This window comes from Cygnus olor, chromosome 5 (genome assembly GCF_009769625.2).
Source record: "Cygnus olor isolate bCygOlo1 chromosome 5, bCygOlo1.pri.v2, whole genome shotgun sequence".
Lineage (NCBI taxonomy): Eukaryota > Metazoa > Chordata > Aves > Anseriformes > Anatidae > Cygnus > Cygnus olor.
The window spans coordinates 56380912-56407409 of NC_049173.1; the positions used below are offsets into that span (position 1 = coordinate 56380912).

Genomic DNA, 26498 nt, shown 5'->3' on the forward strand with positions numbered 1-26498 from the left:
TGCTTCTGCTTGCAGGATGCCTGCCATTGCAATTGCAAATAAAAATGCTACTTCACTGAGATCCTTGCCTGTGTTATTGGCTGCAGAGTGCTTCTCACACTGGGGGCACCCAAGCCTGGAGATTCAGCTGAGACAGCAAAGCCAGTTGATCACAAGCAAGATCAACACATTTTCCTTCCTTGCAGTCGCTTTAGTGTCATTCCTAGTTTCAGTATAACAATAACTTAAATTATCCTCCGAGGAACTGTGGATGTCCTTTCTGGAGCCTGATGTGATGCCACAAGCACTCTCACAGGAAAGGGCTGGCAGAGAAAGGGGTGAGCATCCCCAGCTGCTGTGTGATCTCCTTGTCAGGTTACCCTTTTTACTACTCATTTGATAACCTCTGCTCCCTAGAAGAAGCATCTCTAGAATAATAGCATTTGACAGGTAGTGGATAGCATTGATACCACCACAGCTGTGTAATTTCTGGTGTTCTTTCAAAACATATTCTTATTTCCTAACACAGGATTCCTGCTTCCCGCTGCTGCCAGGGCTGGTGTCCCACATGCTGGGCTGCCAGCCATGGCAGCGAAAAATCGGTGGCAGTAGCTGGGTTACAGTCAGTGATTTGCCTCGTTAGGGCCGAGTGATGATCAGAAGAGGGAATGACTGAGGCAGGGGCAACTGGAGGCCCAGTACAGGGCCGTGGACAGGCTGATGTGGCAGGCTGCAGGTGGGGCCTTGCCAGCTGGGCTGGCACCACACCTGTGGCACATTTCTGTGTCAGTTTTTAATGGATCATCACAGAAAGGAGTGTTTCTGCAATTTGTCAGCAGAAAGGGGGATTTTTGTGGGAGAGAGTGTATAGGATACTGCTGCAATCCTCTTTGATACTTTTTTTTTTTTTTTTTTTTTTTTTTTTTTTTGCGAGCCAGAGTAAATTCTCTATCTCTGGCAGGGCCCAGGGCCCTGATAGGCTGTGTGTGGTCAGCAAACCAGTCAGAGGTAGGTTTCTAAAAAATGTTACAGTGCTTATGCTGTAAGGTTGTGAAGAGTAACAAATGACAGAGGGATATTTTTGAATAAATGAAATGAGGGAGTCATGGTCTGGGGCTGTTATCTCAATAGTGAGCTGCAAGGGCAGCATGAAAAGCTCTCTCTACCAAGGTGCCCGCAGTGTGGCAGTTGTGCCTTCCCTGGTGTGTGTGGCCTTCCCTCAGGGCAGGGAGGCCTCAGCTGAGGTGCTGCTTTTGTGTAGGGTGTTGGAATACAGCCTGTGTTGCTGGGCTTGCTGGAATCCCTGTAAAATGTGTGTGTTTGGCTCAGAAGGGCTTTTGCTGAGCTAGAGAGCAGTTAGGAAGTCCAAGAAATAAGAAAAGGTGTTAAAATATTCTTGAAATCCTTAAAGAAAGAGGCGAGGCCTAGTCACAAAGCATGAATCTCACTGTCTTCAAACGATAACCAACCTTGTCTTAAAAGCTGAAGGGAATGTCATGAAAGTACCAGGTTTTTGCTGTTTGCTTAGAGCTAATACTGTGTAGTGTTAGAAACAAGTAAGGCGGTGCTTCCATCGCGGTAGTTTTGTGTCTATCTGTCTAACGTTTTTCTTTAAGAAACAAACAAGTATCCATGGCACCTACAAATGGAAAGAGAAACACCAGCTTCAGAAGATAAGAAATTTTAACAAATAAGTCTGTGTTCAACAAGCATGTAGAAGAAGTTACGTTCAGCAACAATATTGAAACTCTAATGTGGTGTAGATCAAGAATTGTACTGAATGGAAGATAAATGCTTGAGACTAGGATTATACATAATAATCCATCTTTATCTGGACTCCCCTTCTACTTGCATGGGTACCATCCCAGATTAAGTGGGTGAAATCAAGCTGCTGTTCAAGTGTGAGCAGAATTTCTTGTATTTAGAGTAAGGGCAGTAAATGTGTGAACTATGTGATGAAGCATCACTTATAAAGGGTGTATATTTTCTCCTCGGTAGCTGTCTTCAATATCAAAAACAGCAAGATCTGAACAATAACAAGGGATTTTGAACTGTGAAGAAATAACTGGTATTTTATTATTCCTATCGGAATGTCTTGAGTATGTGAACAAAAACAAAAGAGCTCATAGAGTGTACTGTAGTGGGGTTACATGGCAAGGTTTTGGTAGCAGGGGGCCATAGGGGTGGCTTCTGTGAGAAGGATCTAGAAGCTGCCCCATGTTTGGTAAGGGCCCCACTGCTGACCAGAGCTGAGCCAATAGGTGATGTTGTTTTGCGCCTCTGTGAGAGCATATTTAAGACAGAAGAAAAACACTGTGTCACACAGCAGCTGGGAGAGTGAGAGGAGTGAGGAACAGCCTTGCAGGCACCAAGGTCAGTGAAGAAGGAGGGGTAGAGGTGTTCCAGGCACCGGAGCAGAAGTCCCCTGCGGCCTGTGGTGAGAACCATGGTGAAGCAGGCTGTCCCCCTGCAGCCCATGGAGTACCATGGTGGAGCAGGGTTCCAAGGTGGAGCAGGTGGACCTGCACTGATGGAGGCTGCGGCCTGTGGAAGACCCCTGCTGGAGCAGATTCCGGGCCGGACCTGTAGCCCGTGGAGAGGAGACCGTACAGGAGCAGGTGACCCGGCAGGAGCTGCTGCCCATGGGGGATCCAGGTTGGAGCAGTTTGCTCCTGAGGGATGGACCTGTATCTGGAGCAGTTCTTGAAGAGCTGCTGCCTCTGGGCAGCCCACACCGGATCAGTTCATCAAGGACTGCATCCCGTGGGTGGGACCCCCACAGCACAGGGAACAAAAGTGACCGAGAAGGAGCAGCAGAGAAGAAGTGCTATAGACTGACCATAACCCCTGTTCCCCTGCGCCACTTGGGGGGAGAAGAGGTGGAAGAGGGTGGATGGTGGGGGAAGGTGCTTTTGGTTTCTTTCCTTTGTTTCTCGCTTCTCTAGCTTGTTAGTAATAGGTAATAAATCTTAGTATCTCCCTATGGGGAGTCTGTTTTGCCTGTCACAATAATTACTGCGGGATCTTCTTGTCCTTATCTCAACCCTTGAGCCCTTTTCATCGTATTTTCTCCCCGTTCCTCTTTCAGGAGGGGGAGTAAGAGAGTGGTTGTGGTGGAGCTCAGCTGCCCACCTGAGTAAAACCACCACAGTACTCACACTGGAATGAAACTGAATTAATTTCTCCACACTCAGATATCCAGTCAGGATTCAAGTTAGACGTGGAGGAGACTAGGAAATATAGTTAATGCAGAAGTAAATGTGGAGGAAAATCAGACAGCATAATCACTCACCAGGTAACCACAAATGTGCTATAAAAGTATTTTCTGCTACAAAATATTTAAATGATATTTTCAAATATGGAATATCCTAGGAAGTACTACTCCTGTAGATAGCTGTCAGGTGAAGAGAGTTACCAAGCATTTGAGAACCAGTGTGTAATTCTATCTAAGATTAAGGACTTTAATTTTTTTATATCAACTGTAGCAGTGAACCACCCCCAAAAGCTTTGTTGAAGTGCTTGGTAAGGTTTCTCCTCATTTTGTTTTCTTCTTATTCTTTGAAGCATGACAATCCTCACTTTAGAGGGACTAAATATGGTAGATTGCTAAGGATTGGAAACCTGTTGGGGGAAAAAAAAAAAAGGAACTCCATGGACAAAACAAAAAGAAAAGTCATGAGACTGGGGGTAATAGAGTTGTCTTTTGTATGGGGGTTCGTATGTTCTGACTAACACACAAAAAAAAAACCAGCCCTATGTATACATAGAACACCATATCTAATTTAAACAACTCAACAGAGAAGTGCTATTAGTTTGAACAACAACAACAAAAAAAAGCACATTGATGAAATCTTGTTACAAACTTTGCCTCTGTAGTTACAGTTGTGCTGAGTAAGTTGGACTGATTAAAATTTATGGAAATTATGGTGTATTTTGCTAGTGCGCTATCCCATAATTATTTCTGTGGTCCTGTTTCTAATATCTGCAGGCTGCATTTTGAGAGGCATTTCAGCTGTTATCCAGGGTTCCAGTTGGCTGTCACTCCTGATAAAATCCTGTTGGTTCTGTCTGTAACCTGACTGCAGCATGGAGCAGTGTGGTTTGCTGCAGTAAAAAAAAATATATAAATAAAACGTTTATCTCAGGTATGCAAACAACATATACTCTGAGACTTGCTTGTATTAAAATAATTAGTTTGTATTTATGTGGTATTTGGACTTAAATTTCCAAGTTCTGACTACCAGAAGGAAACATGTAGTGTAGTCTAACAACTCAAGAAGTAACGTATTTTTAAATTATCACCTACTCCTACAGACAATAAATAAAGGCTTTGAAAGCTAACAGAAAGCTAACAATTGTGTAAAGCATTCCTAGTTGAATGGGCTACTGCCTGTCTTGAAGATAAGCTATAGAGAAAGCTGCATTTATATCTTTTAGTAAAGCTTAATTGCATCAGTTGCATCTCACTCCTGTTCCAGATGAGAAACACCTGACATGCCTATTCCTTGGGTGCATTACTTATTAGGTGGATGGATGTTTAGGAATGGATGAGCTAGAGAGTTTTGTCTCTCTTTTGCAGTTACACAGGGTTGCTTTTTCTGGTGCATATTTTTTGCTCCTCTATTTCTGATGTACTACAGTATGAATAGAACCATCTGTCTATAAAAGAGTGGCTACAGGCTTCTCAATTCTTCCCATGTATTTCAAACTAAAATTTAATCTGAGTCTTTTTTGATTTGTCAGCAATGCTGAAAAACTTGAGCTGACGGTGTGGTGCAGGCAAGGCTCAAAGAGTTACCAAGTTTTCTACAAAACAGCAGAAAGTCTGTTGTTCTTGCCTCCTATTGGGAAAGTAAGTACTTCAAATGCGGTCTTGTTTTAAGATCATGGTGTAAGATGGGGGGAGTAGCTGACAGCAGTGATCTGAATCACTGTGAGGAAGGCAGTATTCCATGCTTTACATAGATGCTTCAGTCCTCTGTATTTCAGTACGATTCTTTAAGAGTACAGGTTACGCAATGTGGCCATTGTGACACAACCGCAGGAGCTGTTTTAATGGTAACTCATGTTGGAACATGTGAATGTTATTTAACCGTGGCCCCAAGTAGAGCATATTGTAGTGACAGAACCTAGAGGTCACAAGCAAGGCAATTGTGAAGTGAAGCCATGTCGCAAAATGTGTTCAGAAAGATGGCCAAGAAGTCTTAAATTATCTGGTGCTTTTCCTTAGCTCCTTTCAAAGGTCACAGTTATGTGTGATAATACCATGGTAGATGGCTGTAGCTATTCAGTGAAGCACTACTGTATCTATGATAGAGAACATCAGAGTTTCTTGGAGCTTTCAAGGTGTTTGTAGAGCAGATGAGCATTTTCAGGCAGTTTAATAACCTTAGCACCTTTCACATAATCATTCCTTGGCTGGCTCCTAGCTCTCCTCAATTTAAGGGCACAGCCCTTCATTAAATAGCAAGGCTGCTAGCCGAGGATATGGAGCTAGCAGGTACACTGTCCTAATTAGTAAGTGAATAAATGTATAAAAATCTAATCTCCACTGCATCTGATGTTACAGAAGATCTGCTCTTTGAAAACAAGATTTTGGCAAATTACTGAGAAAAGAATAGACATCAGCATGTGTGTATAGGTAGATAATACTTCCTGGGGGGAGTGAACTGCTTGTATATGCTGATTTGCCTCTGTGGCCAACAGTTAATACTTATGTTATGCCTTGTACAATTGTGTTGTATAACAGCTGATTTTGAGACAAGATTGTAGTCCAGATGTCATCAGTTTATAAGGTAACTTGGATACACAGTGCAGTCATGGCTCTAACTGCATTGTATACTGAGATCAAAGTGCTTCACAGTGCTCTCCAGCAGGGTCTGTCATAGTGTTGTTTCTCTCTGAACACATAATTTGTACCAAGCTTCTGATGGGATTTATTTTTCTTTGATAAAGAAGAGAATAGCTGGGTGTCAAGTCTTAAGATGTTCTTAAATTGAGAATGTTTCAGATTTCTTAGGAATAGCTCTATTCTTATCTGTGCACATGCTTAACAAGAAGCAAGAGTTATATATTTATATAAAAATAAATGTATCGGGTATTTACTATTCCCTGTTACCTAGCCAAAAGAAAATATATTCAGACCCATCAGTATTGGCAAAAATCACTGTCAATTTAGGGTAGGAACTAATGTCAAAAGAAGCAAATGGAACTGTTGGTTTAGTAGTCAAAAAAAAAGAGACCATGAAGACCATGCAGTCTTGGCTATATATATATATATATATATATGTATATATAAGTTTATCAAGCAAATGTTGCAAAACAAATAGTTTAAATCCTCTGTTTCCATTTATTGTTTCAAAATGTATAGGTTTCCTACATTTCCTCTTACCTAGCTGTGTAGTATATAAAGTATGTTCATGTTCTGTCACTCTAATTTTGTGAAGATAGTATAGGACAGTAATGATATGTCTAACATTCTTTTATGTAGATCAATCTCATGGTGCTATGGAATAGCGTAGTATTGAAGTGTACATGCTGATAAAAAGATCAAATCGGGGAGAAATTGCTCTACTGTTCATGGGTTTTGTCAAGAAGGCTGCTTTGTGTTTGGTTCAAATGTATGTATCACCCATATCTTACTGATAAATATAAATATGTGCATTATTTGGTGAGGTTTAGGCTAATTATTTTGCTTGGAGGGACTTGAAAGGATCTGTTTCCTGGTTGTTGAGGAAGCCTTAAGATAGCATATAGGCATTCACAAAGAAAGAAGGTGGGTAATATTTCAAGAAGTTGAATCATACAATGTACCCTTCCAACAAAGGAGGCTGAACGGTATTGGTCTGCTTTAGGAGTGTTGTCAGCAGGTCGAGGGAGGTAGTCCTTCCCCTCTACTCAACCACGTTGAAGACGCAGAGCCTTCTGTTCAGGGCTCCTCAGTACATGAGAAAGATGGAGCTAATGAGGAGAGCCTAGTGAAGGGCCACTGGAATGGTTAAGGGGCTGGAGAAGCTCTTAGGAGTGAGAGCTGGGACTGTTTAGTCTAGAGAGAAGATTGGCATCTCACAAATGTACACATATTTGAAGGGACTATATAACAGAAATGGAGCTAGGCCGGTTCCCAGTTTGAAAAGGGAATGTGATAGCTTTTTCAGGTGCTATCGTAGCTCCAATTGAAATTTAGCAGTGCCCTGAGATGAGCACTGGTCAGTGGAGGTCATATGATCACTAATGAAAATGAACAAGAATTCTTTTTATTACCTGAAAAAGATGTTTACTGGCAGCATGGTAGTCATTGATGTAATCTAGGTAATGGACTAATAAGTCTCACGGGGACTGAGAATGAGACTTGACTGAACAACAAAATGTAATTCAAACACAGAAGTTTCCCAGATTCTTGGGTTGTGAGATGTGGCAGGATCACACTTTTGCCATGCTGTTGCAGCTGATTCTGATCTATTACTTCTTTATGAATTGTCTAAGAAGTTTTACTAATGCCTAAAGTATCATCTCCCCAGACATCAAGAATAGGTGTAAACTGAACATAGGTTGCAGGTGAAAACAAGTCACTGGATATTTTTGAACGTAGTTGGAGGAAGTTAAACATTGCTACTTTAGAACTGCTCTTTAAAAAAAAAAAAAAAAAAACTTGTGAGGTTAACTTAGATTTTAGAGAACAATGAATGAGAGTGAGTGTTTCATTTCATGAAAGAATGAGCTACCGTGTTAGATAAAACATCAAGTTGTATTGCAATGGTGTGTTCTTTCTGTCTCTCAGCAAATTGACACCATCCACCCCCACCTCCCACCCCGGTCTGAAGTCAGAGAAATTTTGGTCATTGTGCCCTTTCTGTGATCCAATATGGACCATTGATACATCATCCTGAATAGATGCAAGATGTTTTTAGCAGGCAAAAGCACAACAGATGGAAAGTAAAACTTTCACCACAAAAAAGTACAATCGGTTGATCTAATGACTAGAAGTAACCAGTGTATCCTGATGGAAAGGAAGACATGCTTTATTTTCCTGTTAAGAGATTGTAGATGGTTTCATTCAAAATGGTGTAAATAGAATGAATGACATTTCTGTTCAATGAGTCAGTCTTTCACATGTGTATCCTGAGGCTCCTGAAGCACTGTTTTCTCAAAACTAAGAGAAAAGGGAGAAATATTTTAGGCTTGCAACTTCTTTGCATTGTGTAGTTAAGTAAACAATACAATTTACTAATATTACACATAGAAAACAAGCATGTCACGCTGAAATGCAGCTTATAAGCATACAGCTCTGAAGTTTAATTCCTTTAGTATTCATCAGAAAATAATTTGTTAGTACGAAAACTTCTGGTAGGTACTTAGTCTAAAAGATGCTTTTCCAATGAAATTGTGATTGAACAACTTTTCAGTGATGTTTACCTTACTAGTGCAGAAATATTGCTCACAATTCTCTTTTCATGAGTGACTCTTGAGACACTTCAATCTGTGATAATATAACTTTTCACTAGCTGAGTACGTAACCCTGACCTTCAATCTATATTTAATGTCAAGGTTTATTGTGCTGAACTTATTCAGAAGAATTAACCTACTCTGATTTACACTTAAGAATATGGCTGAGATTCTGGCCTTTGCCTTCTGAAATATAAGCTAACAAGAAACCAGAATAAGAGAAGTGACAGATAAAGAAAATACATGGAATACTGATTTCTTTTAAACAAACATGGGAAAAATTAGGTAGATATTACCAGTGATGTATAGGAATCACTGAGGAGCATTGACTTTTACCAGCATAATATTCAAGTGCAATGCTTATTTCAGTACCTGGAATAGTTCTTAAAAGCCAGTGTCACGGGGCATAATTCAGTGACTAAATTACATGCATCTATTTCAAATATCCAAGAGGGAAAAAATACTTATAAATGTATATATTGCTTTGTGGTTTTCATTCAGAGAATTTCTGTATTTGTGTCTTAGTTGCTGTTGGTATCCTCTCCTGTGTGCTAAAAATCTAGGTTCAAAGGTGTTTAGTGAAGTGAGCTGCTATGGCTGTTGAAATGAATGATGACTGCCCCTTGTTGTTATGCTTGATGTACATCTCCAATTAGGCTTAGGTTAACAGCAGCAGATCATGAAGTGAACACACTTAAGAACTCGATTGCTGAACCATTAAAAAATACTGTGAACTATATTGTCAAACCCTATAGCTAAATACATTTGTGTCAGCTAAAGGGCTTGGTTGTAACTTGAGTAGCGGTGGGAAAGTAACTAAGATTTATTTCCTTGCATTGTGCTTATGCCAATATGGTCAGAAAATGAGGATTAATACCTGTGTGACCTGATAAAGCATGGTTCTTTTTGACTGCTGCTTTGATTGGGCCTTGGCAAAACAATTATCAGCTCCACTGTATGAAGCAATCCCCTTTGTGTCATACAGGCAAGTTCTAGTATGGGTATTAAAGTGTACGAGCCCAACTTTTTCTTTTCTATCAGAATGACTTACGTTCACTTTCATTCAAAATAGAAAGGGATAAAAGCTTAGCTAGTATTATTTAACTGTTAAAATGTGATCCAAGGCTTGAAGTGTGCTCTTCTTTTTGGGTGGCAAGGGGGTATAAAAAAATGTGGGCCTACTGCTGAACTCTGATGCATCAAGTCTTGTGAAGTAAATGGTCTTGCTGAAGGAATCAAATTCCTTCATTACCGAAGCTAAGTCTGTTGAGGTAGTGAGCCCCCTCATTCTCTGCTTTTCAGGTTCCTGATCTGATGGTGCCTGGAGGGATGTGCAGCTGATGGTGTGCTCCAAAGTGACACTGGTGAGCTCTAACCCTGCTGCTGTTGGTGACTGTGTATCTAAAAGCACATTTTGGCCAAACTGAGTTGGATGGGAAGTTTAATCCCTTCAGAACTGTGTTGCTGCCTGAGTGCCAAGGATCATAAGATAGATAGCGCTCAGGGCTTGGAGAAAAAAAAGTGTGGGGGGGGTAGCTAGGGGGAGGGATGGAATATCAGTGTACAGCGGGGCCTACACTATTGCTTTGAGTAGGCAGCATGTGTAAATTTCCTGAAGGCTCTTGAGCAACACATGTTAGTACTACCATAGGTAATGTCACTTGGTAGCCAAGTACAATGTGGTGTTTGAGAGCTAGTTCCTGGTTCCTCAATATGCAGAAAAAACACCGTGATGTTTGCCTTTATTGTTGGTCATGTGCTCAGAGTGCTGCCTTTGCCTTGCTTGAACCCTAAATTTCTAGCTACGTATCTGAATTCCTTCATACGTGCTGGTATGGTAAAACCAGTTGCAGTTTTGGCATGGTATGTGCGCTCAATACTACTCTTATTCAGATCTTGTTCGTTAAACCATATATTTCACTAAAATATATTAAAAATGATTTTTTGTTCAACTTAAGAAAGAACCCATTATTCTAAAATGAATTAAAATATCGAGTTAAATACAACCTCAGTATTTAATGATGAATTGAAACTACTGAAATGCAACATCTGTCCACCCAAGTTGTAGCTACAGGTTTTCAGGTATCATTTTATTGGTATGGATTCTTCTATGAATCAATTGTTTTGTTTTATATGCTTGCTTCAGAAGGCTTGACTGTTAAACATTCAAAATACCAGCATATGGAGTCAAAATTAGGATGAAAATTTTTGTTCTTGTAATCAGGTTCGTAAATGAGACGTACTATTTCTAGAACCCTGCTTATAATTAAGTATCAAAATAGACATTTTCTGAGATGCAGTGCTGCTTCAGTAAGAGAAAATATTTTTCAAGGTCATAGTGTTCAGAAAACTTCCCAGAAAAGTCCTATTGGATGGAAATGCAAAACTACAAATCATTAAGTAGATTTCTTCTTAGTTATAAATCAGTAAGAAGGTTTCAAAATCAGGGAGTCCTGCTGTTTCATTCGAGCTAAGAAAGCAGATTGAGACACCTTCAAAATACCTTTGCATTTCATTTTGGCACCTAAATGAAATTTGTTAGGGATAGCATGCTTATGAAGGTAAGAGTACTCAGTAGTTTACACCTTCTGCATGTATGTTCAGGTTCTTATCTCTGAAAGCTGTGTTTGGCAAGCAGTGATACCCCTGCGTATGCCTCAGGTTGCAACTGGGTATAGAGTTCTCCCTTTTTACTCCTCCTGGGGGCATTCAACTGTGCGTAGTGGCACTACTGGTGCCTGCCTTAAAGGAAGGTCTGCGGGAACTCATGGCATTTTATGGTATTTACTTAGTGAATGTGCTTTGCTTGTTGTAAAAAGTCTTGATAGATTTTGTGTTAAGTTCTGCTTTATTACCCATGACTCAGAATGATGCCAAGTGGGACTTTGCATGTGTTATGGTTTTACTCATTGAACAAATTACTTCAGTTGCGGGAAGGGAAGGAGTTAACCAGTAGATGTTTATCATGAAGGTTTCTCTCTCCCAGATAGCTCTTTTGTTGCAGATGTTTGTGGGACTTCTGATCTGTAGGTTCTCTCTGCCCTGTAGTTGTTTGAGTAGGTATTTTTGTTATGGATGGTAAAATAGTGATATGAGGGTACTAACGGTCATATTCTGTGATTATATTCAGGCAGCAGAATAACAATCCTGGAGTCTCTTGGATTGGAAGGGACCTTGAAGGACCTTCTGGTTCCAACCGCCTGTCATGGGCAGGGATACCTTGTACTAGACCAGGTTGGACCCATCTGGCCTTGAAAACCTCCAGGGATGGGACATCCACAGCTTTTCTGGGCAAGCTGCTCCAGGGCCTCAACTGGTCCTAAAAAAAATAAAATAAAAGGCCAGGATTTCTTTTTGAAGTAGTGCAATAATACTTAGAAAAAAAAATAATCAGAGTAATCAGAAGTGAGCTATACAATGTTAAGTAACTTTAAATTGTTTTTGTGTACCTCCCCTTAGCTTGTTGGCAGCTTAGGTTACTGCAGAAAGTAAGGTCTTGAGTCCGGAAGAAATTGCACAGAAAGAAAAGACCTCATGAGCAGGTCATTTTGTATCACCAAGAAAGCCTATGATCAAGTTCACATTACTGCTGAAGTTATGTTAGATGAATAATCAGAATTCTTCCTGTAAAGAACCAACTGAGGAAAACCAGGATATTTAGGAAAGTGGAGACAGTATGAGGAAACAGGTGGGGAAAAAAAAACAACACGGCAGTTGCAGACTGTATACTGAAGAATATTCTAGGAGGCTGAGAAGGTTGAGTTTTTCCTGTATGCTACGGCAGCACTTGAGCTACAGTCCTATTAGTGTTTATAGACAAAATGCATCTAAATGTCATTATCCCTCATTAGGAATGAGGGTGCTGAAGGAATATGTGAAAATGGCTTTGTAGAAGATAGAAGGATTTTTCTGGATGATACTCCTTCACCTTGCTCTTCATTATATGAATGCCCAATAAAGGAGGAACAAAAACTCTTATAGCACGGAAAGTATATAATTAGACTAAAAGACAGGATTTTTTCCTCTTGTTCTACATTGTCTGAAGCAAAGCCTGTAATTCACTTACAGAAAGGGGAGCTCCTCAGTGGCAAAAACGATTGCTTAGGCTTGAACAGCAGGGAGCTGCATGAAAATTGTTAAATGCTAGTCAGACAAACTGGAAATTACTGGGATTTGTAAGTGGGTCACTTGAAAATGGACAGGGTGGTAATAGAAAGCAAAATAACTATTTGGACACCAGGTGTTCTTCTCCCAACAAGACAGGAGACCCATCTTTGTTTCCCAACAAAAAATAGTTGGGAGTGCCAGATCATAACAATCTAACAAATGAGGTTGTGATGTGTCCTAAATAGATAGAGAATTTCTTCACTGTATAGAAGGAACTAGTGTTGTATATTGTACAATTGCAAAAGAAAATATTGTAGAACTAATCCTTTGCAATAGCTGCGTCCATATAACACTGTGTTATTGACCAAACTGCATATAAATATCTTTTGATGTTAATCCAGCTGCTGAAGAAACGGGAACCAGTGGGCTTTTTCCTTTTATTCAGTTACATGGCTGTATACAAGAGGTGGTGCAAAACAATCTGTCAAATCCAAGATGGTGTTTTTTCACAAGAATTCTGCTGTATTAAAAGTCATTGCAGAACTGTCTTTTGCAGAACGTTGCAAACAGTATTCTGCTTGTGGAACAGTAGCCTTAAGAGGTGTTGGTTGCTTTCAGCTCTGGAAGGTCTGTTGCTTAATGCAAGGCTGTTGGTGGAAAAAATGGCTAACTATTGAGCTTTTTTTTAATGAAATGAATGTTTCCTTGAAGAACCAGAAGGAAAAGAATACATCTTAAGCCCTGATTTACTTGTATGTGTTTCTTGATACATGTGTTTCAGTTCTGAAAGCTTTTTATTTCCTTGAATTTGTTTGCAGTCATGTGAAGCAGATACAAGTTCCCAGGTCCTAAGCTTCTGCAGTCGGAATGAATTTCCATCTGTATCATTTTGCACATGGCATGATGTGCTTGCAGGGAAAAAAACAAAACCAGATGATTTTTTTTAAGTCTTTATTTTTGCTTTCATTTTCCTTTCTGTATAGCTCAAAACTCAGTGAGCAAAGTACTGTAGGTCAGAAGATTTAGTTGTGAATCTATGCAGGTAGCTGCTTTTAACCAGTGATTTAGTACACCCTGTACACAGGGAGAAGCTGTCATCAAGTTAGTGATTGTCATGAGTCTGAATCCTGTCTGGGGACTTTGGCTTAAACATTGGGAGAAAAACTAAGAGAGAAGTTCTTGCTTATAAACTTCTCCTTAACAAGTCAGATGATTCCTGTAGCGTTGCTTTATGATCAATTGTGAATTAGAAAAAAGCATAAATCTGCCAGTGTGAGCTCCATCTGAAAAGATGTCTGTACTGTGTTATGTTAGGATCGTATGATGGTTCTCGATGAAGGCAGATGAAGCAAGAGGATGATCAGATGTGCAGCTCCTCTGATTTGGATCAAGCTAAAATCTTTTTTGTGACATAGCTGCTGTCAGTCCTCTGACTTCTTCAATGCTCAGACTTAGACGCTTCAACTGTTGTAATATTTATTAATAGTATTCCATCATCAGGAACTTGCAGCGATTGATTGGCTGATTTCATAGTATGCTTGTATAAATCTGTATGCAGTTTGTTTTATTTTTAAACATAATAACCTATTTCTCTATGTTAAATAGGTACATTGATCAAGGAATATATATTGACTTTGAACTGGAATTACCACTGGCTAATTTTTGAGAAGATAAGTCGTTTGGTACTTAATACTAATAGTTTCATTTTTTTAATCAGCTCTAAACATGAAATTCCAAGTAATTTAATTCTCCATTTTCAGTAATGCTTAAGCCTCCTCTTAATGACACAGCTTGTATTTCCATGTATATGTGCTGTGTGTTCTATGTAAATAAGAATTAGAGGGAAAAAGTTGATAGGTTAACAGCCATGTTTCAAAACTAAATGAAGGAAAAGTAGCCTGCAGATGAAAAACTTAAAAATTCTTACTGATGTTTTCTCCTGTTTAGTTTTAATTACCTTCTGACTCTTATTCATCCCTGTCCAGCTTGTTGGAATGAAGTTTTCTACCTGTTTTTGCGTTGTTGTTGCCCAAGATGATATGAAATAAGATGGTGCTGACATAATTTTGTCACCACCCTGTCATGAGATAATGCAGGAAGGTTGAGAGAAAAAGAGCTTGGAGATAATTACTTCTGAAGCTCAGCAAGTATTGGGTAACAATTGATTTTTATGTTTATAGTATGCTGAATATTTGCTAGGCTGAAATGGGTAATTCTTCTAATTACTGTAATTCCTGCCTTGTTTCTAACAGCTATTTCCATCATAGAGATGGGAGGGAATGGGAACAATGAAAAGGGCGAGTGGTGGTGGGGAGTTGGTGCACTATCAATCTTTTATTTTTTTCCTACCTCTACTAAAAACTTAGTAGTGGGAGGAGGGTTATTGTATGATAAGGCACTGACAGAGCAAAGCAGAAGAGCTTTGCTATAATTATCATAGGTGAAAAAAGGACTCTGACCTGTTGTTCAACCGTTAATTTAGACTGCTGCTACTGCAGTACCTAAGGATTTGGCCGGGTTTTCTTAGAGCGTCTATCTGAAAGTGTAAATTTCATCATATTGCCTTGAGCAAGATTATTTATTGTAAACCATTAGAGAGAACTTTCCTTGTATTCCTGTGAATTTCTAGAATGTGACTTCAGTTCCAATACGCAGTACTTGTACTCATTATATAAAAACTGAAATAGCAATAGAATGATGAAGGTACAGACTCTCAATTATAGAAAAGCATTGAAGGGAAGAGAAGCCTCTCAATACAGAGATTGAGAAACATGCTGATATGAACATCCATAGCAATATGCAGAATGGGTCTGCAACTATTTCAACTCATGGAGTGAGTTGTTGTAGCTTTTGTTGTTGTAGTTTTTCTTTTTCTTTCTTTTTCTTTGAGCTTCCAGAGCTGGCGAAATCATTCCTAGTGAGCTCTTTATGTGGACGTTAGTGACTGAAAGTTAAGCATTATGACCTTTATACTGGGAGGCCTGCATAGATATAATTGTAAAGGCAGAGCAGTATAGCATAATTTTGCTAATGAAAATATCTTTTACCTCCTCTTGGAATATATTATCTAAATAAAATTGTGAGTGTCTAAATAAAACTGACAGCACGATACTACTACTTGTATATTCTTTGAAGGCTGGTTATTTCTGAAAATAGCCAATGAAATTTTGGAAATTGAACTCTGCATTATGATCTGTTCCTCTAGACTCATGGAATTGTACAGGTTAATATGCATATTTGGAGAGTTTGAAGTTGGTTTAGTTGTTCTTTGCACTCTTCACCCATCCCAAAGTTTAAGTGCAGTCTCAAACTGTCTCCAACTACCTTTGCATTCAGTCAAGGTCAAATGTTGATCTCTCTATTGCCAGGAATTTCATGAAAAAGGTGTGAAATAATCCTCAGATAGTAATAGGGATTTACAATGGAAATGCTATGTCAAGTAACAGAATTGATTACAAATGTCCTACTACGTAACGAGGAACAATGTGCTAATGCGTATACAGTATTTAAATATCAGACTTTGAAGGTGAAATACGCCCTTTTAAATCATAGGACTTCTTTAAGCACCCTCAACCCTTATGTAAGAAAAGCTTCCAAAAATGGAAATGTGTCAAAGTAGTAAGTTTAGCATAGTTGGCATATTATTTGTTAGCTGTAGTTATCCTTAAAGCATATTATGTTCACCTAATAGCTTGGATAAAACTTGAAGTTGGTTGATACTTTTTCAAGGGCCTTTAAACAAAACAAAGAAAACATGTTCATCTTGTAGTAAAAATATTCATCTTCTAATGCATGGAGAACTTACTAGCCCATGGAACAGATTCACCTCTGATTCAAAGGGTGTTCAGCCAGGCTTGCATGGGCTTGTATTTTAAAACTTCATAGTTAACTTTCAATAGATGTTTCTGACTGTAGAAGTCATATTTTGCTGCAGCATTTGTTTCTTTAATACATGATACACCGTTGTGGATCATAAAACATTTTTTGTGGTGCTTTTAACTTGCTGAATTCTCAAGTAATGGCTCAGCTAATAATAATAATAAAGCATATGTAATCTGAGCTCCTTGTAATTAAAAATACTTTTTGTTTAAGTATGTGTACTCTGCATTTTCAATTAAGACTGTTAGAGGGATCTCAGCATTTTTATAAGCTGTAATGCCGTACCAAAGAAACTTGCTTTGTCAGTTTGAGTGCTGTTGTAATAAATGACTGTTACTTTTTGATCCTTTCTGCTGTAATTAAAAAGCAGCCCATCAAAATACTAAGTGTAAATGCTCAAACCTAGTAATTGTTCAGTAGTAAATGACTGAGCCAGTTTTCAAAGAAGAATACAGAATGTAAATTACATAACATTCTCCAATTTTTAAAGGCTTTCAAAGCTTGTCCTGCAGCAGTGAAGCTGGTTTGAGTTATTAGTTCTCTGAGCTACCATGCTGCAACTGTTGATGGGCTGTGCCGTCTGCACCCAAGTGAACTTGATTCTCCGTGGTTTCTCTGAAGTAACTTAGATGTGCTGATATAGCTAATTCCTTGAAATGCTCTGTAGCTACAACTTGCAGAAAGAAAGAGCAAAAGAAAAAGCAAGAAAGAGGTTTTTCTAGCTTTGTTGTGCAAGAAATCTTGTCACAGATCTGTGCAAGTCTGCATCTCTTAATAACTTATAAACTATTCCCACAATGTCATTGGACTTGAGAGTGAATCTGTATCTGTGCCCAGTTATAAAACAAATGGGATAAAACCTGAAGCTCTCCCACTGTCAATAGACTAACTTCATAAATATGGAGTCTATTTGGTTACTGTGCAGTTCCAAATGTTTTTTTGCTCCCAAATGACAACTGAATTAACAGATTGAATTTAAACGCTGTTTTCAGCTGCTGCTGAGATGACTGTAATACTGAGATGACTTGAAGTTGCTCTGGTTGGTTAATCTATTGGATGCTTCTTTGGTTGTAACCAGGCAAGAGATTTTTCAGAAAGGTGGGAGTCTGAGGAGGTTGGGAAAGGGAAAGCAGAGATGTAGATTAGCCTTGACCTGAATTTCAGGGTTTGACTGTGTAGTAAACCTGCAAGTGTTCTGGTTGAGAATGGGAAAATGGGACTACTTGGACTATGATACTTGGTCCTGTTCTCAATTTGTCAGCCTATAATTTAAGTTCACAAGAACTTGCAAAACTTTTTTTTGTTGCCGTTCAAATCTCACCTGTGCTTCATTTCATTTGTCTCCTGTCAAGCACATTGATATTTGGATCACCACCTCACAGTTCTGAGGGTAATTCTTCTTGTGACCTTTCTCCTTTTTGTATTAATAGAGAATTTTACAGCTACCATAATCTTGCTGCTAACCAAGAAAAAACAAGTGAATTGCAAGTGATATGAGGATCATTCAGTTTAAATACATGGGTTGTTGTGTTTCACCAATGATGATAACCTTCTGCTGTTCTTACCCTCTGCTAATAACAGAAAGCATGGAGGTGCAGAATCCGTATCTGTTTTATTTTAGCTTTAGAAAGTAATTTTTTCGTGCTTAATTGAAGACTCTTATGCAGAGGGAAGGAGTAGCAGAAGAGATGTCACTGGCTTCTCTTTTTTGCTTCAGGCTGTTTTCAGTTGAAGCAAAATATACCTATTGGTGATGCAAGAAGAATTACAATTGTAGACATCCTATTTCCACTGAGAAATGCTCTGAGGAATGGTGCCTTAAATCTCAATTGAAGGGTTAGAGTGAAATCTTGAGCCGCAACTTCTGATGCATAGCTGAGATAGTGTAAGTAGAGCTCCAAGTCCCTGATAGCAGAGCTGACTGGGAGACTTTTTTCCTGGCTCGTTCAGAGTGTGTACATCTGTCGGGGTTTTGTAGAATGCTGAAGCAGCTAAAGATGGAGAAGCTACCAGAGAGCTTTTGCTCAATCAACAGAGATTCATCTCAGGATTTTTCAGCAGCAGAGATTCAGGTTACCATCACAGCGATCACACAAATCTGAGGTTGAGGATCCAGTCAAGGGTGTTTCCCTTGGATTTGGCATACTATCAGTTCAGCTAGGGTAAGAGTTGGACAAGCATCCTATGCTTGACGGATGAGTCAGTGACTCCTGCTTCTCAAAGGAACAACAAACTTCCTCCGTCGTTATGAGAAAGCAGAATGGTGTTATGGAGGTTGTATAAAGTGTGTAATAAACGCAACTTTCCCTCTGATTTGGTTACCATTTGCAACTGTTTTCAGCAACATATATAGGAGTTGCATGAATGTTAAGTACCGTTAAAATATGTAAAAAGTGAAAAGTGGTCCCTGCACAGTGGAAGAAGCAAGGTATATAGGAACTTTGAGAGTCTCTTTTTATTATGGTTTGTCAAGGTAACATTTAGGTATTTCCCTGATTACGTGTCAGACAGCAATATTATACCTAAATGCATGGTATAAAATTTTAACACAGCAAGGAAAGCTGTGTATTGTATGCACCTTCTCACCAAGAGTAATTGGCAAGCAAATAGACAAACATGCAACCATATTGTATGTTTTTATATGAATATTTTTCACTTTGCTGTCTTCTATAGTAGTATCATGCCAAAGCTGTTTTGGCTGAATATCAAACAGTCTTTCTATATCTACATATATAAATCTAGAGTTAAGTGCTTAGTCTTGCATGCCATCTTAAGACACCTTATATTTACTCATAAATGTAGCATTTGTTCATCTTGTCCTTTTTACAAACAAAGTTGGGCTTGTTTTAGGCTATCTACTTGAATGTTGGCTGTTGGATTTCATCATGCATGACAAAACCGATTCCCATCCTGCTCTTGCATAGGTGTAGACTGTTAAAGACCTGGTTAAATAAAAGGCCAAAAGAACTTCAGCTGCAGCATGAGGGTTTGTGGCTTTCTTTGGGTTTGGATTGCCCCATGATGAACAGTACTCTGAATCTTTCCCAAAGACGTGTGCACGTCGTTTTCCAGCAGAATTGTGTGTCTAGATTAATAAATGCTAAGACTCAGCATTCACTTGCAAGAACTGTTGACTGTTTGCAAGAAGTAGGACAAAAGTAAAATGAAGTGCCTAAGTTAATTACCTGCCCAAGTTATTCATGCAGGGAGAAGGTTTGCACAGTTAATTAGTTTATTTTTTGAAGAGGCATTTATTGTTTTAGGAGGAGTATAAAGACCTGCATTGCTTAGTCCTGAGAATGAGTGGATTAGAATCCTGTTGAGTTGGATAAAACTTCATTTATTATATTTAGATATATAGCAAATAAGCTTCTCTGATCAGCCCTAACACATGCTCAGAAAAAAAAATAAAAAAATATTTGTGCCACTGATTAGATGAAGCCCCAGAAAGTAGGGTTCTTCTGAACATACTTCGAACCAGAGCTACAGAATGAACAAAAACTTGTGGATAGGAAAAGCTGTTCAGCAAAATTAAGTAATTGACAGAAGTTATCAGTCAACTTCTGGCCTTGGTTTAAAATAAATAAATAATTCGAGTTGATGAAATTACTATAGTATGCTATGTTAGTCAAGAGGAAGAAACTGGGCTATGATATATGCAGCAGACTCTAAGGTACTCTACATGCTATTTTTGGTGCTCACCAGCAATTATGACGAATAGTCTTAGTGACTGTTAATGAAAGAATAGTTCCATACTACTTTATAATACATAAATCTGGTCAGGTTTGAAAGGGCACTCTTTCCACAGCAGTTAACAGAACATTGTACTCTTCCTGTATGCGCTGCAAACATGTCTAATTTACCACCCCCTTCTCTGCAACATCTCCCTTCAGTCTAGAACTCTTAGAATTTGTGAGCTTTAAGTGAGTGATGGCTTCAAAGTAGGTGAAAAAGATCCTGGTTCCAAGCACTGGAGTGCCTGTAGCTTTATGCTCCTGGGATATCTAGGTGCTTTTTGTAGTTGAGGTATTCAGTGAGAAGCATAATAACCAAGTAATGAATCAAATACACTATGTGTACTGTATGGTAATAGACAGCATGTTAATAATTAGATGCTTTTAGAGCAGAGTTCATTGTACAAAATACTGAGACATTTTCTCTTCTGAAGAATTTATGAACTAAACCTCTCTCTGTTCCCTTAACAGGAAAAAAGAGGAAAAGAACAGGTATCTGGGTCCAGCAGATTGAAATTGATTTTTTCTTTTTTTTGAGGGTCAAAGCCTGCAGTCAGGAATCAAACCTTAGTCTGATTTTTTTTTACTTTAGTCATCTTCTCCCACTTCATGGAGTATTTCTCAAGTTTTCTTGGAAGTTATTACTCTCAGTAACTTTGAAAAGATTTCAAGAAAATTAATGTTGCAGGAAAACTTTAATTACTGTTCAATTAAGTCTGGCAATGACCCCTGAAGACTTGAACAGGCTGTATTTAAATGTGCATGGCAAATACAGCTCCATCTTCTGCAATTTACATAGGGTCAGTGAGTTGGAATAGATGACGTCTACGGGTCTGTTTGAAGCTAAATTATTCTTTGAGACTCTTTTTGACAAGTATTTAAAACATTACTTGAAAATCATGGCAGTTGATCTCTACCTTTTGATAGTTAGATGATTTACAATTGCCTGCATCTGTCTTTGGGAGAAACACCTGCAATGTAGTACTATGTGCTTTCTAGAAGACCAAATTTACAAAATTGCTTGACTGATTTACTCATTTTCTAATGTAATTTAGACTAAATGGTTTTGTGGTCTATTAATCTTAGTAAATTTCTTTAAAAGACCTAAGGTTTTTCAGAGCCATTTCAGGAAACAACTTTGCTTGTGAGCAGATACATAGTTTGACTAATATTGAAAGCAAGTGTGAGATGGGTGAGGGCTACCCTTCCCCATGGGAATTGTTCTGGTATATTTCACAAGCAAGACTGAACTAAGGAGGACTGTTCATTGGGAGAAGGGGGGGAGCAGAACATCCTTTGATATGCAGATATGGCAGATGAGATTTTTAAATCATAAAGGTTCTTTTAAATCTCTGATATTTTTATAGGTTGTGTTAAGCAGGGTTTGCAGTATATCTGATAAATGAAAATGGAGATCTTGCTAAAACTGAAGGGTGAGACTTGTTCTCGGTCTCGGGATGGCATTTGATGAAGACAGCTCTGAGCTGGATTTGAACCTGTGGTGTTCAGTGCTGTCTGTCCTAACACTTTTGCCTTTTAATGATATAAGCTTCTAAATAGTACTATGTAGTATTCAGAACCTGCCACGGCCTTCGCTCTAACAACTGTTCCTAGGGATGAGCAGCGATTTGTGTTTCTTCTGCTGCGATGTGTTTAGCAAATGCAGAAGGACATGGGAACTCATGTTAACATACTCTGGCAGTGTCCTACAATTAATTCGCAAAACACTTGCGGATTAGATTTTCTGGTAAAAAGGCTAGCTCTTGGCTGCTTGATTTCCTATATGTTACCAGTTCAGTAGGAAATGACTTGTGTGGCTGAGTAGTAATGAAGGTTTCCTGGATATTCAATGAGCTAATTAAGTTTGCTACCTTCATATTGACTCTCCTTTCAAATTTAGTGCAAAGAGAATGATGGTGAGGGATCTACTCAGAAAGCAATAAAATTTGTGCAAGTTGTTATTGTAGCGACTAAGCCTCTCCATCAAAAAAGGTTCTGCTCTGACCATGCTTATGCATCACCTCATTTGCACTGGGGAAGTGTCTCTGGTTTCTGACTTAGCCCAGTATTCATTCTTTTCCCAACCCTTGCATTGCTTAGTCCTCTGCGTTTTTCCCCTGCTGATTAGCCATATCTGCAATGAAGGAAGTGAAGATTATGTTGCAGGAGCTTGGACATCTGAACATGGGTTTTCTTTTCCTGTATTCCATGATATAATTTCTTTGAGGCAATATAAATTCATAATAAGTAAATCATATGATTAGTACTTGGTCCTTCTTCCAGATAGTTTTACAGGCAGCTCCCATCTTACACTCTGACAATTTCAGGAAAAATTCAGATTATGTGACTGTCAGGTAAATAAATCAAAATCTCTGAGACTTGGGAAAGCTTGATGGGTGGTCTAGATTAAAAAAAAAAAGTAAATAGTGATGAGTGTATATGTTGAGTTGACTTCATCCTTGTGCTTTGTGTAAATTGGGAAGTCTATTGAATTAAAAGTTGCAAGGGGGATGCAGTTGAAATCACTTCAGGTAAGGGCATCTTTCATTTAGTGTAGCTGGCTAGCATGCTTTGTTTAACGTGGGCCTAGAGATAGTGAGCTGCTCTTCAGCTTTGACCCTGAGCTTCACCTTCACTGTGTGAGGGTTTTCGGGCTGCAATGCTATCCTGAGTTCAGTAGTGGAATGGAAGAATGGGTGGGGAGCAAGTAGCAGACTTGTCTCAGAAGCTCCAATTAAGGGGGAGATATGTGGACCAAGATGCCCCTAGCACAGTTGCATTTCCTTTTGTAGAAACTCTTTGTGGAGAGGGATATCTACTTAGACTTGTACTCAGTAGCTTTATTCTGAGCTCTGGTGAAGGGTTCCTGTGCTCTCTTGTGTGAACTTTTCCTGGTAGGATGGGATTTAATGAAATGCTGAGAGGGGTGTGTGAACAGGGAGGAGAACACTTGGATTAGTATGCCCTGTGTGATGAGAAGCAAAGGAATGTTTTTTCATCTGAAAGACAACTTTGTTTTCCTGAGAAATGCGGGTGTCAATTTCAGGAATTATAAATAAGACTGAACAGCCAATATAGGATATTAGGTCAAGAGAGGTTAAAAGTAAACCTAGTTTAAGTACTTTACCTAGCTAATTTGTGGATTATTTTTTTCTTATTGCATTCCATTTTAAGACACTTCATGTATGCGTGTATATATAAACACGTTTATATGTTATATATAATACACATTTATATATACATTATATACATTTATATATATACACACACATAAATGTTGGTTTGTAAGTTTAGGGAAAAATATTATGTCCATTTACCCTGCTTCTCAGTCTCGGCTGTGCCCTGTATTTAAATAAAGAGTTGAGCTCAGTGGTCTGATGATTGTATTTGGAGTATTTGAATAAGTTGAGCAAGATGCCACTTAACACTGATGTAAGAGGATGAATTCTGCCGTGTCAGGTATATAGATAGGGTTTAGTAGACATGCAAACATACAGCATGTGTAACTGAGATATGCTCCAAATAATTCGTCATAAAAAGTAATGTTTCAGGTGGCTTTGTGTGAAGCTGAGTTCATAGAAAAGTAAAAGCATGCAGATCTCCTGACTGAATCCTTAGCTTGAACATAGCCTCAGGGCATGTGTTTTCGGCAGGTGAGCTACATGTCATTCTTAACAGCCCTTGTTGCAGCCTTTTGTGAACCAAACCATTTATACTACTACTAGCTTTGTTTTTGAGATTGCAGGTCCATCTTATTAAAAATTCTTTTCATCAGTTGAAGATTTTTAAGCTAATGAGAGGAATCCAATAGACTGATACCTGGCTGGGGGTGCAGGATACTGTGAACTTGATCAGCTTCTTTCCTTCTCAGCTGTCTTCATCATAGCTCTCCATTTTCTTATAAAAATGGTGGGTTTTGTGCTCTTGGTAGGCAGAATAAGTGTTTAGTATTTAGAGCCATGTATTTTATTGCATTATGCATCTCCTAGTATCATAGTTTAAAAAAAAAATATATATATATATACATAAAGAGTATGCAATAGCCCCAAGGTTTGTACTGCTTTTTATAAAGGAAGAAATGAAAATCCCAGTTAAATATTTTGCAGTTGTTCAAACAATCATTGTCTCTGTAGTAACTGAACATATGTTGCTGGAATAGTTCATTCTTATCAGGGCAGCTGCAGGAAAGATACGGGAAAAGGAAGGAGTGCACAGTTATCTTTTGGGGGATGGGTTAGGTATCCATTCTTGATGGAAAACTAATCTTGCTACCGTTATTACTAACATGCAGGGCATTAGTAAATTAAAACTTGTTTCTCTGAAACATGAATTAAAAATATCTGTAGACCATGTTGTGTAAAATCAGTCCACATTCTTATAGTCCTGACTTAGTTGTTTTTTATGTCCAATTCTGTAAGTTGTAAAAATGGATTCTACTAGGACTAGCTATCTGAGGTAGTATTCAGGTCTGTTGTTGCCTCTCATATAGCACTACACTCGAAATTGCAGCAGATCAAAAGCTTTTGATTAGAATCTTGATGTTTTGTATCTGTCTCAGAAGCTTCCTCACGTGGTGTGTAGCTCTTTGGTGGTTTGTATAAAGGTTTAGCTACATAAGTTGTGAATTTTAATGTAGTTGTTACCACCTGGTTGTATGATGGGTTTTTTGGTAGTGAAAACATGAAGCTTAAAAGATTCTAAACAAGCATAAAACTGATTCTTGTCCTTATGCCTTGGCCAAATATATATATTCTTTGGCTTGACACTGCTTGCTCTTTTGACCACAGCTATGCAAGTCCTGGAGTTTGGTCGTCGCTCACAAGTTCCATTATCTGTGTAAGGAGTGATAACCTCCTTTAAAAAGGAGGTCTGTTTGTAGGGAGTGTTATCCTGGGGATCCTTGAGGACCCCCGATTCTAATGGATTGCAGTTGAAACTTGAGGTTATGCAACTATTTTCAGAACCTTTCTGTCTTTTGACAGAAATAAGTCATTATTAATTATTAAAATTATTAATTCCATTAACATTAGAATGATGCTCAGGATATGTTGAGTATATAGAAAATGAACTTGTATGTAATAGTAGACTGAAGTGTCAACACCAGAACTGATATTCATGTGGAGAGCTAGTACTGTTCTCATTTGCACTGGTTCTGTGTTTGGACATTTTGAGTAATGCTATATAACCCATTTTCAGTTTGTCATGGAATTTCAGCTTTTACATCATACTTGACTGTTTCTTGCTTCTGACCACAGTTAAAGGTACTGAAAAAGCTTGGAGGGTTCTGCGTTGGGATACACCAGAATTACTAAACATAAAAACACCCTTAATGAGAAACAAATTTCAGTTACAATGAAAACATTTTGTCCTTGAACTCTGATTACTGTGCTGCCATGCTCTGAGTTTTCCAGTTGAGCTGAGAAAATAATAAATTTTATATATATATATATATATATATATATATATATGCATGAGTACATGTACATGCATGTTTAAAAAACAAACAAAAAAAAAAAACCTGAAAAATCAAGAGCCAAATTGCTGCTATAAATGAAGAACTAGAGAGGACTAAAAATACTGCAGAATCAAAAGACTCAAAAGGAGAATAAAAATACAGAAAGCAAAGGTGAAAGATGAAAGGAAGGTTGCAGAGAAGGTTATGGTAAATAATAAGAAATTTATAAGCAACAAAAGGTCAGTGAAGAAGACAGCCAGGCCTCTGTTCGATAGCAGCAGTAATTTATTGACAAAAGAAAGTACAGTGCTAAGAAATTAAATGAATTCTGTTTCACTGCTTGCAATGGAGAATCAGGGTGAGATGCCAGATCTAGTAAAAAATTTTCCCAGATTATAGAGAAGTAGTGAATAAAATATGGGCTGGGCAAAAATACGTGCTTTAGAAATAAGTGTCTGATCCAGAGACTTAACTAGATGGCACAGCTAAAGGTTGCGAGTCTACGTGTGAGCTGTACCTAGCACTGCTAAGGAAAACTTTACCTTTTTCATGATTTTTTTCTTCCCCTGGAGGCAGCACTACTTCATTAGAGAGAAGGTTCTGTAGGGTCTTCTGTTTCCATAGAGTGGTAGGGAAGAATAGTGTTGTCTTCCACTCATCTTCCCCTGTTTTCAGCCCCCCATGTCCCCAGTCATAGTGAATAGTGTCTGGAAGAAGGAAGAAATGAAGTATGGTCACAGAGGCTAAGGATGCTTGCTGCAAATATGCGTATTGGCAAATGAGAAAATAAGGAAGATGCAGTGTTAAGAAAGGTGTTAGATGAACAGCACATTGTACAAGATTTGAGATCTGTTTGGACTTCCTGAGATGAAGTTGAAGGACAAGAGTGGGCATCACCT

General features: G+C 38.6%; 1 protein-coding gene across 3 annotated transcripts in view; it reads left to right on the forward strand.

Annotated features, from left to right (window-relative positions):
• The first annotated feature begins 895 nt into the window (after positions 1-895).
• The window catches only part of LUZP2 (leucine zipper protein 2), a 261711-nt gene continuing 236108 nt past the window's right edge, over positions 896-26498 (forward strand). Inside the window, exons 1-2 of one of the 3 annotated variants that reach the window (XM_040559468.1) lie at positions 896-987; positions 9727-9788. The gene's annotated coding sequence lies outside the window, so the exon portion shown is untranslated. Of the gene's footprint in view, positions 988-4814; positions 4832-9726; positions 9789-26498 lie in introns of those variants that run through there. The other 2 variants (XM_040559471.1, XM_040559470.1) reach the window with 2 other exon arrangements.